At 44.5% G+C, this 12,102-nt stretch overlaps 1 protein-coding gene across 2 annotated transcripts in view; it reads left to right on the forward strand.

Annotated features, from left to right (window-relative positions):
• Nucleotides 1-12,102, forward strand: part of LOC126235908 (uncharacterized) — a 634,203-nt gene that overhangs the window by 222,792 nt on the left and 399,309 nt on the right. Inside the window, exon 1 of one of the 2 annotated variants that reach the window (XM_049944858.1) lies at nt 2,012-2,204. The exons of the other annotated variant lie outside the window; for it this stretch is intronic. The gene's annotated coding sequence lies outside the window, so the exon portion shown is untranslated. Of the gene's footprint in view, nt 1-2,011; nt 2,205-12,102 lie in introns of those variants that run through there. 2 annotated transcript variants of the gene reach the window in all.

Below are 12,102 nucleotides of genomic sequence, written 5' to 3' on the forward strand. Positions count from 1 at the left end.
GAATTGTGCGAAAAGTGGCAATTGACCCTAAATAACGAAAAGTGTGAGGTCATCCACATGAGTAATAATAGGAACTCGTTAAACTTCGGTTACACGATAAATCAGTCTAATCTAAAAGCCATAAATTCAAGTAAATAACTAGGTATTACAATTACGAACAACTTAAATTGGAAATAACACACCGAAAATGTTGTCGGGAAGGCTAACCAAAGGCTGAGTTTTATTGGCAGAACACTTAGAAAATGTAATAGACCTACTAAGAAGACTACCTACACTACGCTTGTCCGTCCTCTTTTACAATACTGCTGCGCGGTGTGGGATCCTTACCAGGTAGGACTGACGGAGTACATCGAAAAAATTCAAAGAAAGGCAGCGCGTTTTGTATTATCGCGAAATATGGGAGAGAATGTCACAGAAATGATACAGGATTTGGGCTGGAAATCGTTCAAAGAAAGGCGTTTTTCGTTGCGACGGAATCTTCTCACGAAATTCCAATCACCAACTTTCTCGTCCTAATGCGAAAATATTTTGTTGACACCGACCTACGTAGGGCGGAACGATCACCAAGATAAAATAAGGCAAATCAGAGCTCGTACGGAAAGATATAGGTGTTCATTCTTTCCGGGCCCTATACGAGATTGGAATAATAGAGAATTGTGAAGGTGGTTCGATGAACTCTTTGCCTGACACTTAAATGTGATTTGCAGAGTATCCAGGTAGATGTAGATACCTGAAGTGTTTACGCTCTCTTTTAACAGAAACCCAACGTCGTCCAGAGCTGTCCTTGGTCAAACTCCTGGTCGGTTCACACATAACAACAACAGTTCGCAACTTGGGTTGTACTGTGGAAGGATTTATGTTTCTAGTGATTGCCGCGCCGCACATACCTGCAGCTGTATCGATGAGTCAGATAGCGCACCATGAATGATGGGGAAAAAAATAAACTGTAAATCTATATGGAACGCCTATCGTAAATCCCCGGCGGCCGAGCAGTTCTAGGCGCTTCAGGCTGGAACCATGCGGCTGCTGCGGTCGCAGGTTCGAATCCTGCCTCGGGTATGGATGTGTGTGATGTCCTTAGGTTAGTTAGGTTTAAGTAGTTCTAAGTCTAGCGGACTGATGACCTCAGATGTTAAGGCCCATAGTGCTCAGAGCCATTTGAACCATTCCAAGCATGTGTGTCAATTTTTACCCCTCTATCTACATTATTCCGTGGTTTATTAAGTTTTCAAATTTATACTGACTTTTTGATCACCCGGTAGGTATTGTTTCTAGTCTTTTTTCTTGTACTACCACCTCCTAAAATGTTAAGTATTCAACCTGAAACAGCTACGTAGCTTGCCTCCACAAATTGCATCTTGCCCCGCGGCCATCTTAGTCTTCCGTGTGTGGTGCCGCGTCATTTAGAGAACAACTGTGAATCAAAGCAAATGAAGTTTCGACTGCGACTGTTGTGGCCTTTCTCATGGTAGAAACAGAGCATGTGTATGACAGCCAGGAAAGTTTCATGTACACTGCTTCTACCTTGTCCGTTATCGACAAAGCGCCAAGTACGCTCACTATCGCAGTCCCCCGGCCGGCCGTCAGGTTCTAAAAATAAGGCCTGCCCGACTGGCGCCAACTCATGCACTCGCCGGCGCGCTGACTCGAATGAGAAGGCGGATGACTCTCCGCTCGCGGTGCCAAGATGGAACCGTGCCACGCGTGCCGTCTTTGCCAGTGGTGTGCACTTCCCGCTGCCCTTTTGTCCGACGCAAACTCTTGTCGGCGAGCCCAAAGACCAGCCGGCAGACGCTCGCGCGCGGGCGGCGGGTCGGCAAATGCCAGTGACCGGCGGCCGGGGCCACCTTTCTCCCAGGGCTGCGAACTTTCTCCGGAGCCCGCCGCCGCTGCCTCTTGGCTTCTGGCTGTCCGGCAGGTGGGACGCCGGGCGCGAGCTTCGCGGCGCTCCCGCAGCGGCGCCACCGTCGCCCGAACGGGCGGCGCATGGGCCGCGTGTGACAGTTGTCTGCGCGCAGGTGCACGGACCGGCCGAAAGAGTCCGCACCGCCGTTTGCTCTGTGTTTTCCGGTGCGTGTGCCCGTCTCTGGGGCGAGCGAAACCGCGGGCAGGACTGTGTGTTTGTGGTGCCCGACACTGGGGACTCTGGATGTGTGCTGTTCTCCGGCTTCACTTGTGAGACGCCATGACGTGACGCTGACCTGGTGAGTCCAAACAAGTGTTCTGCCAATGGGAACAACTGTGCTTCTCTTGCAGTTTGAAGACGCAAAAGTTACTGAATGGGATGAAAAAAAAAGAGGATACGGCGGCCTAGAAAGCCGCAGTACATTTCCGACAGTCTGCTCGGCGTAATCGAGTCATATTAGCTTACTAGAACATAAGTCATGAAGCATTAAGCACTGTGTCAAGCTTTTTACCTCTATAACTGACGGACTCCGCTAATTGTATGAAACTGGTGAACTTTACCATATGTACTTTCATCATTAAAAAAACATGTAGTTGTATGCCGCAGTGTCAACAAGTGTTTGTTTACTTTTGGGCACCGCGTAACAACTGCCATGTGACTCTTAATTAGCTCCACCGAAATCAAATGAGTGAATACTTGAGGATGAAATCGTAGCAACGAAATCCGTTCTTAAATAGTGATCTTGCTCTGTAATTCAAATATCTTAACCAAACAGAAATTTTGCCAAACCGGATCCAGAGCCCGAATAGTGGAAAGCCAAAAATCTGGATTTGGGTGCTGGCCTGACACAACTGTCATGTTTTATGTACAAAATGGTGTGGCACACACGTTTCGCTCTCCTGTCATTTGTCAATATGATGCTCAACGCTGAATTAGTATTCCGAAAGACAGTGTCACAGACTCCGCTTCTGCCATTCCGATTTAGCACGTTAATTGTCGCACGCATAGTGACATGCTTCACCGCCACTGCATGTCACGGCGTAAGGCGTAAAGCGCTTCAGTAGCCGCCGGTGGCTTCGTGGCAGCCAACATGTTAATAATATCCCGTGCTCTACTAACTTATTACACGCTAAGGCAAAGGCAGTTTGTTCAATGGTGCCACCACCAGCCTCTATAGTCTTCATCTCTCACAATAGCTTACTGCCGACAAGACTTCAAGCACCAATCAAAAATAAAAGTTAAGAAGATAGCAGTCTTTTTAACTGGCATTCATGCTGACTGTTGATTGGTACTGATGGATGTTAAAACTTTGTGTCAGTTCGGAACCCTAACGCTCATTCCCAACTTTCCCGTTGCTAGTGATTACTCACGGAACAACAAACAAAAACCCAGAATTCCGGTCGTCATATCTTGTACATTTCAAAAGATCATCGTGCAGCTGGCTATGAGTGACACATGCTTTCCAGAAATCAATGATTCATTTTATTACTGTCTTATATAGAGCGGATAGAAAAGCATCCTAAAACTGCAGGTTCACATAAACGTTGCATCTCTGTGCCATTTGGGATTTGTTGCGTGATTAAAACTTCCTGGAGGTCACTGAAGCGACCAGGAGTAATTAAAACTTTCGGTCTGTGTATATGCAATCAGTTATCCATTAGTTCTCATTCGATTTCCACCGTATGAGATACTATATGCAATAACATTTATCGACATGTATTAAATTGAGATCAGCGATTTTATTATAAATTTATGAAATTTCTGCTGATTTAGTCTCTCTCCTACCAATTTATCGTCGGGACGTGTGAGGGCAACATGTTTACTCTTTCTGTACAGGGCTAATTTTTGGTATACAAATTTACTGCTACCCCCTAGCAGATATTAGTCATCACATTTGAGTTAGTCTAGATCTACATGTAATACACCTGATGGTGTCAAAAAGTTGCCGAAACGCGTCGTGCTAATAAATATTAGTAACCTGTGACCGAAGCAGCAACTGTTATTTTGTAAATATTTGCGGTAAAACAACGGGGTAATTGATTATCAAAAATTAACGAAAAAGGAAAACAGTGTCTTGATGTTTCGCGACATTCAGAAAAGGTGCATTTTGTGTTACTGTCGGGTTCTAACAGCCACCGACGGACAATTGAGGTAATGTTAAAAAAAGTATATAATATGTGGTCACCGTCTTCATTGCTTTGCCAGTATCTTGTTGCTACGTTGCGTAACGTCGTGCGTGCGTGCGTGCGTGCGTGCGTGCCGGGGGGGGGGGGGGGGGGAGAGGGAGGGTGTCGCTTATGTAGTTATCACTTGCATTCTGATTTAACACAAATAACGTTGCTCTTCGGCTTTGCACATTTACGACGCAGTACAGAGCCTCGTGTGTGTATCGCAGGGGGGTCCAGGGTTTGAGGCGATTAGTACCTTTAAGTTATTGATTTAAAGAAAGTGGAATAGTGGTCGATTCCATCGAGTCGACATGAAGTTCATCCACGTTCTGTGCTAGCGTAAATGGGGAATCAAATGAAGATCTTTTCTGCAGGTACTGTTAGGACTTCTTAATTCACTTATTGGCATAACTAAATTCGAGATATTCAATCCGATTATCGAATGTTACATGATAATGCGATTTCATATCGTGGAGCTAATAGTACAAATAAATAGTCCACATCTACATTTATACTCCGCAAGCCACCCAACGGTGTGTGGCGGAGGGCACTTTACGTGCCACTGTCATTACCTCCCTTTTCTCTTCCAGTCGCGTATGGCTCGCGGGAAGAACAACTGCCTGAAAGCCTCCGTGCGCACTCGAATCTCTCTAATTTTACATTCGTGATCTCCTCGGGAGGTATAAGTAGGGGGAAGCAATATATTCGATACCTCATCCAGAAACGCACCCTCTCGAAACCTGGACAGCAAGCTACACCGCGATGCAGAGCGCCTCTCTTGCAGAGTCTGCCACTTGAGTTTGCTAAACATCTCCGTAACGCTATCACGCGTACCAAATAACCCTGTGACGAAACGCGCCGCTCTTCTTTGGATCTTCTTTATCTCCTTCGTCAACCCGATCTGGTGCGGATCCCACACTGATGAGCAATACTCAAGTATAGGTCGAACGAGTGTTTTGTAAGCCACCTCCTTTGTTGATAGACTATATCTTCTAAGGACTCTCCCAATGAATCTCAACCTGTCACACGCCTTACCAACAATTTTATATGATCATTCCACTTCAAATCGTTCCGTACTATACTCCCAGATATTTTACAGAAGTAACTGCTACCAGTGTTTGTTCCGCTTTCATATAGTAAAGGATGCTTCTTTCTATGTATTCGCAATACATTACATTTACTTATGTTAAGGGTCACTCCAGCGTCTGTGAAAGGCTTGTTTAATGCTAGCTGCTGACTCCCAGAAACGTTGCCGACTTGAACAAGATCTAGCACTTCAAGTCGATAAATACTACCCTCAAGGGAATTAGGGGAACCGCGAAGCACCCAAATCAGAAGACCTGGTCGGAGATTTGGGATTGCATCATCATGAACAGCACGCCATTCCGTTAGTTCAGCGCTAAGGAATGTGCCGATGGCAGACAGCTGGGTTGGGGGGTACGGAACGTTGACGACACGGAGTATGCAGTCCCAGGAAAGACAGTCGCCGCGTCTGGCAGCGCGGTCTGTTGTCCCCTTTTCCCCGGCAGGAAAGTAGTGGCTGGTCGCTCCGACTGGTTACATCAACCTTTCACTGCGGCCGCGCTGGTCGGGTCTGGTCATCCTTCACACCAGAGAAAGTGTCATCCCGCCTCGAGCCGTCGTCCTGGGGCCGTTTGTTTTGGAATTCCCTGCAGGATGTCGCTGCGGGATTGTTACAAATTAAAAAGGAAAAAAAATGTAAGATGAGGGAAAGAGAGAGAATGGTGAGGGAAAGAGAGAGAGAGAGAGAGAGAGAGAGAGAGAGAGAGAGAGAGAGAGAGAATGTTGCAGGAAGCCGAACCAGAGACTGTGTTTTACTGGCAGAACACTTAGAAGATGCAACAGATCTAGTAGAGAGACTACTTGCCCTGCGCTTGCCCGTCCTGTTTTGGAGCACTGCTGCTTGGTGTGGAATCCTTACCAGATATGATCAACAGAGTACATCGAGAAAGTTCAGAGAAGGGCAGCACTTTTTGTATTGAGAAATAGGGGACAAGGTGTCACAGGCATGATACGGGATTTGCGGTGGACATCATAAAAACAAGAGCGTTTGTCGTTGCGGCAGGATCGTCTCACGAAATTAAATCACGAACATTCTCCTCCGAATACGAAAATATTTTGTTGATACCGAGCTACTTTAAGAGAAACGATCATCATAATAAAGTAACGGAAATCAGAGCTCACACGGAAAGATATAGGTGTTTGTTTTTACCGCGTGCTGTTAGAGAGTGGAGTAACAGAATTATTGTAAAGGTGGTTCGATGAATCTCCTCTGCCAGACGCTTAAGTGTGATTTGCAGTGTAGTAACAAAAATGCACGGCATAAATTGCAGGACACATTCGTGACATGTAGAAGAACAAATTACGTTGTATGAACGTGGATGTGGAAACGCTTTGTTTCCAGGTTAGAACTCATTTTCTCCAACTCATTAATGATGAGAAACACACAAGAAAACGTTAGAATCATAGGGAACATAAACTCTTGATGACGTCTGGTTACATTGTGCGCCGCCACTGTTTTGTTTCATATGTCCCTGTTGCCATGCGACGTATGTCATTACTTGTTTGCAGGTAATGGTAACCGTTCCAGCGATCAGGGCGACCGTTACAAGCACACGGGTTAACCATAGACTTGGCTCGTACAATGGTAGTGTACATAAATGCAGAGATGGGATATGTCCATTTGGTGTATGGATTAGGTGAGAGGAATGGCGCTCATGCTCAACGTTTCTACAGGGAGAGATAGGTGGAGATGGACCAATTGCCTGGCCTCCACGCTCTTCGGACCGAAACCAATTGGAATTTTTTGTGCGTGGGCATTTGGAAGCTTTTATGTATAGAACGCCAGTATAAGACGTTTAGAGTCTCCGTGCCCGTATTATGGAAGGCTACGAAACCATACGCAATACTCCACGGATACATCAGCGCATCCGAGATTCACAATGAAGGCGGGTTGATGCATGTACCATTGCCCACATAGGGCATGTTAAACAATTTCCTCTGAGAAAGAGTTGCTTGTGGAATGCTGGTGCGTTATGTTAGTGTGTGTTTCCCATGACTAAAGAGCTGGAGAAAATGAGTTGTAACATGGAAACAAAGCGTTTCCAGACCTATGTTCATGAAACATAATATCTTCGTCTACGTATGAGGGACGTGTCCCTCGCCCCGTCACTGCCCCAGCATAACATATACACGCCGTAAAAAGTGTCATGTATGCTTATGGGATAAGGTAAAGCGCAAAACTAGAAAAAATTCTAAGTGCACGCTTACAAAAATAGAGAGAAACATGGTGGGACACGGGCAATTGCATCGTATAATAGTCTACTGTCGGTGCAACTACAGAAGGTTGTTTTTATCCATGCTGTATCTTGCTGAACTCCGCGGTCGTTACGGACTGTTGGTGACGAATGCAACCAGCCACAAATACTTTTTAAAAGTTTTATTTGAACGTCAATAATGGTTTCGAGCTACCATGCCCATTATGCATTAGATCTGTTGCTAAACTGGCTGAGTCTTATAAAAGTCATATAGCAGTTGAGAATTATTTTATTCATCACAAAGTGACGCGTTTCGTAATTATTTCCATCTTCAGAGTCCCAACTGCAACAGATGTGCTCGTCACATGAGACGACAGACTTGTCACACCTTTATTATAGTATGCCACTCTTCAGGTGGCTAACAGGTCAGCAGTTAATTGAATTAAAATATTATATTATGTTATGTTAATTAAATTTAAAATCTTATAGTGAGCAATTGTGGTGGACTCCCAAGCCTTTTCTACTATTTTAATCCCTTCACTTAACTACTAATCTATTAAGATGATCCAGCGTGCAGCAAAAGCCAGTTTACAAAACATACAGTGTTTGGGTAGCTGTAATGATTTATACAACGTAGTTCGCTCAACGTGTCGTCCACTGTTACCTCGACATTTAACCCTCTGCTCACAAGGTGGGATGGAAAACGATGCGCCAGCCCTGTTTGTCTTCGAGCGCATGCGCAATATAGCTCAGAATTTACCTCCAGCTAGTGTATCCTTACAGCACGGCACGCTCACAGCATTGGAGGGGTCCCTTGCTCAATAGTACGTACTACCCGAGTGGCATTTCACCCGACCTTTTCGTTAAGTCCTTCCAATCCACTTTATGGGGAGAGGGTTAACACATCGTTTAAAGGCTGATTTAGGTGTCTTGTCACATAACTCCAATTTTACGTGCCTTGTCACATAACTCCAATTTATTACCAAAATTGTCCTAAAATTCTGGTTCGGGCAAATTCTTTGAATGCTATAGGTTTTAACGGTATTGTAACGAAAATATTTTTCTTTCAGTATTACCCACACTGAAACAGTCACGTGCTATGAGGTCCGGTGATTTCTGAGGCCAATCGACTTTCGCCCCGCTTTCCTATCCACTTTTGAAAAATGTCATCCAAAAGCGTATGGACGTTTGACCTGTAGTGCGGTGGAGCCACCAAATGAGATTGTTCCGTGCAGCTTCAAGGACAGGGATACTGTATAATAAATAAAAGCTTCTCACAGCAGTTCAAATTACCTTTCCGCACTCACGATCCCATCGAAAAGATACGAGCTTATCACTCTTTGTTGCGTATACCAGCCCAAGCCCTATCTCCATAAACATTTAACTCCTCCTTAGTAACACATCATCAATTTTAGGAACACCACTACTCGCAGTTACCTTTGTTAACTCTTAATTTAAAACCTGCTTCAAAGGCAAAGTAATTGGCTTCAGGTGTAGTGTTTTTGATATTCTTTTGAAACTTCTATCGGACAATTATAGCTCCTTAAAAGCTTGCATATTTCTTGGGTGACTGAACAACTGTTTAAGCAACGAGCTGCAAATTTTCTGCATTGGTTATTAATTTTGGGCGGCCGCTGACTGTCACGTCGAACCTTCGACTTTATTTGTAGATAGATTATCTGCATGACAGCTGTGTGTGCGGGAACTTTTTAAAGAAAGATCGTCTTACATCTCCAAAATTTCCACAGCATCTGGAAAAGAAACACGCATTTTCTGTAGACAAATTTCTCATCAAAATGCACATTTTCCAAGTTTACAATGAATGCACAGTTCACGTCAAGGCTCCGATTGTCACTCAATAACAAGAAACGAGTTCTGCCATGCCAAATTTCACTGTGCGCAGGTTTCGCGATTGTTTACTGTCTGGTATAATATGGTTCAAATGGCTCTAAGCACTATGGGACTTAACATCTGATGTCATCAGTCTCCTAGACTTAGAACTACTTAAACATAACTAACCTAAGGACATCATACACATCCATGCCCGAGGCAGGATTCGAACCTGCGACCGTAGCAGCAGCGCGGTTCCGGATTGAAGCGCTTAGAACTGCTCGGTCACAGCGGCCGGCTGTAGGGTATATTACGTACGATAACATGGCCAGTGCCGTCACCTGATTTCCAGGGAACTTAGCTCAGTGGAAGAGGAGTCAAAATAAGCGAAAATTGGTCTCGACCTATCCATAGATACTCGAGCGATTCTAGAAAACGGCTGTCAAAGTTTTCGAGGTATTTTCGGGGTACTTTGCCGTGCAATATCAAAAGACGAAATAGTGACTCAGTGGTTAGTGTCGTGGCTTTTTAACTTAGCACCCTGTGTTCGAAACCCAACTATTGTTTATATTTTATTTTTATCGTTTTCATTTATTTACCCATATCCATAGAGAGTTAATACACGAAAGTCGCTTATTAAATTAGGGGACACAAGAGCAATATATTAATTGTAAAATTACAACTGGATTTCACAATAAGTGTATCACTTTTATTATGTATAACATGTGTGTATGGTATGTTGAGGGATTACAATCTTTTTAAATTCTCATATTCTGATACTTCATTCTTCAGGCACATTTGGTGCATTCCCTTAGATGATTCCGGTCAGGGAAACATGCGGAGCATAGGTCTTCCTAACTCTGCGAACATTGCGCGAAGGCAGATTTGCCACAGTGACATTTCTTCGTACGAATCTCACTCTGAAACGAAACGTCGTTAAAATTGGCAATAATTTCGTGGCAAACCGTGCATAACGGAACACTTTTCCGAAAACTACCGCTTGCAACTGATTATCAAGATACACTACAGAAATTACACCGAAAACAATTTTATTGTATACTGAAATAACTTTGTCCTTACCCGTCTATTAGTTGTATATCTGGTGAATGAATTTAAAAAAAAAAATGAGAAAATTATTTGAAATCATTTTCGGAAAAATTTCTGTAGCGTCTCTTGATTCAAAATCAATTACAAGCGCCTGAAACCCAATTGTAATTTTACCATTAATATAACGCTCTTGCAGCCTCTAACTTGCTGAAAAACATTCGTGTAGCAAAATTCTACGGACATGGATAAAAAATGAAAAATAAAATAAAACAAACACTAATAGGGTATCGGAAATTGGGCGCAAAAGTAAGACGCTGCAACGTTAGCCACTGTCCCATCGTTTCAGCTGGAATGTTTGCGCACTAAAAGGCATCTACGTCGAAGACTTTGACTGTCGTTTTCTCAGAAACGGTCGAGTATCTACGGATAAGCCGAGACTCGTGTTCGCTTATTTTTACTCTTCTTCTACTGAGGGAAGTTTCTGAAGTATCGTGTTATGGCACTTGCGTGGTCTACTCATGACTTTAGACATGGAAAATAGCTAAGAGCTATTCTCGTCCTTGAATGACATTTATCGTCCTCAGAAACAGCGTGCTGCATCAAGTAATACGGCGCACCAAATTATGCAGCAAATCATAGCAGTAGTGTTTCAGCGATTCCTTGCGTAAAAATCTTAGGCGAATTTCTGAGTGAAATTTTTCGTCGCCGTAGTAGAGACACAACCTGGCTGTCTCAAACCTGCGAGTGCTGAAGGTGGCAGTGCGGCGATTCCGCGTGACTCTCCGCGGAAGTTTCGTGTGGAGTGTGCTGTGTGGACAAGTATTCATAGCCTGTGGTCAAGCGGCGGGGGAGCTTCCCATAATCCCGTGCGGAGGCGCAGACCCATGCTGAAGCCGGAAAGACACTCTTGAGTGCCATCGACTGGGGTCTCTCAATGGCCTAATCCCTCGAGTCTTCAACGGCGCACGATACACCTCTTACCTGCCCGAAACTGAAACCCGAACCGTGAATATATTGCACTACTTTACAAGAGGGAGTTACCACACGTTTGCACATCAGCAAAAGAGGAAAATCTGTGTAGCCATCTTCCGCGCCATGGAGTGGTCTTGCACACCTCGCACCGTTGGTACGCGATTCTGTCGAGCTTAGGTGTGGTTTTCTATCATTTATACACGAAATTTTCAATCTGTCTCTCTTTATTTTCTTTCCGTATAATCACTCGTTTCAGGAGACTGCATCTTTACATCAGTAAAGTAATGAATCGATGCAACGTATTACGTCAAATAGTATACGATATTACTGACTATAATCGCATACTTACTATATTTGAATATGCGCTTATACTCGGTAGCCGACGGCCTTGCCGCAGTGGTACCACCGGTTCCCGTCTGATCATCGAAGTTAAGCGCTGTAAGGCTTGGCTAGTGCTTGGATGGGTAACCGTCTGGACTGGGCGAACGCTGTTGGCAAACGGAATACGTTCAGCGCTTGTGAGGACAGTTTAGGAGCTACTTGATTGAGAAGTAGGGGCTCTGGTCACGAAAACCTACAACGGCCGGTAGAGGGGTGTGCTGACCACATGCGCCTCCATATCCGCACCAAGTGACGCCTTTCACCTTAGGATGACACGGTGGTCGGTCGGTTCGTACGGAACTATAGTTGGCATTATCTGCCGAAACTCTTGATAAGAAGAAAAAGTTAATGTGTGATTTACACTGAAACTTTTGTATGTAAGTGCATATGGTCGTAGACCTCTACAAAGACTTCCCGTTTTCCTTTTTCGATCAATGTTACATGCGCAGGGATCCCGTCCTCCACCAATCGGATCCTTGTTCCCACCGGTGTCAGATAGTTGGCGTGTATTCACCGCGCG

This window comes from Schistocerca nitens, chromosome 2 (genome assembly GCF_023898315.1).
Source record: "Schistocerca nitens isolate TAMUIC-IGC-003100 chromosome 2, iqSchNite1.1, whole genome shotgun sequence".
Lineage (NCBI taxonomy): Eukaryota > Metazoa > Arthropoda > Insecta > Orthoptera > Acrididae > Schistocerca > Schistocerca nitens.